Genomic DNA, 1332 nt, shown 5'->3' with positions numbered 1-1332 from the left:
TATTATTATTATTATTATTATTATTATTATTATTATTATTATTATTATTATTATTATTATTATTATTATTATTATTATTATTCTATTACTACTACTACTATTTCTACATATTACGTACTACTATTGCTTCTATCAATATACTATTACTATGGCTAATAATAATAATAATAATTATTATTATTATTGTTATTATTATTAATAATAATAATAATAATAATATTTTACTAAAATTTTCATCTCAATAATGTTTTATTAATAATGTTAATTTAATAACATTTTAATAACGTTCATTTAATATATTATTACTATTGCCCTTAATAACGTTTCAATAACGCTAATTTAATATACTACTGCTACTATCCTTAATAATGTTTTAATAACATTAATTTAATAATGTTTTAATAACTTTAATTTAATAACATTAATTTAATAATGTTTTATTAATAACATTTTAATAACGTTAATTTAATAACGTACTAATAACGTTAATTTAACAAAGTTTATTAAAATTATAATTTTTTTATTTATTATTAGTAAAGTTTCATCTTTGAGTTGAAAATAATGAAAAAATAATAATGAAAAGTCATTTAAATATATAAAAAGGAATTAGTAAGGGCATAATAATCATTTTACCCTTTTTTTATTGTTGGAATGCTCAAATTTTTAGCCTGACGCACCCAGTTTTGCGTGTACAACACGCATTTTGCCACATAGGATCGGAGGTCATATTTGTTCAGATTTTGAATAGTTAAAGGTTCTATTTGTGCACTGTTAAAGTTTAAGGCCAGTGTTATAACTTGGTGTCAAGTTTAAGGTCATATTTATGTATTATGCCAAAATCAAACAAAGATATATTTAATAAAGGAAAAAGGATCAAATATGTTCCTAAACTTTGCGAAAATATTTAGATATACCCTTCATTAAAAGTTTAGCTCATCAATGCCCTTGCAGTCAAAGTCTTGGGCCATATATATCACTGTTGCCAAGTTTTGGGTCATATACACCTCTGTTGTCAAATTTTAGGCCATATATACCCATGTTGCCATTAATTACTTTGCTAAAATTTTCAATCCTTCTTTTTTTTTTCTTTAAAGAAATCATATTTTTCGCATCACATTTTAATTGTCACATCACGTATAATTAAAATCACCCCTTCATCTATGATACAAGAAAACCAAGGAACTTACGAAGTGACTCAAAACAGTCCACAAACACACTCCAAAACAGTCCACAAATCACTAAGATCCTTGGACCGATTGGAGACCTCTCTCGGTTTCACAACACAACACTAGAATGAGAAGATAACAAGGTGTTTGACACCTATTTCATCCA

This window comes from Capsicum annuum, chromosome 6, assembly GCF_002878395.1.
Source record: "Capsicum annuum cultivar UCD-10X-F1 chromosome 6, UCD10Xv1.1, whole genome shotgun sequence".
In the NCBI taxonomy this organism is placed as follows: domain Eukaryota; kingdom Viridiplantae; phylum Streptophyta; class Magnoliopsida; order Solanales; family Solanaceae; genus Capsicum; species Capsicum annuum.
Note: the sequence above shows the minus strand (reverse complement) of the source record.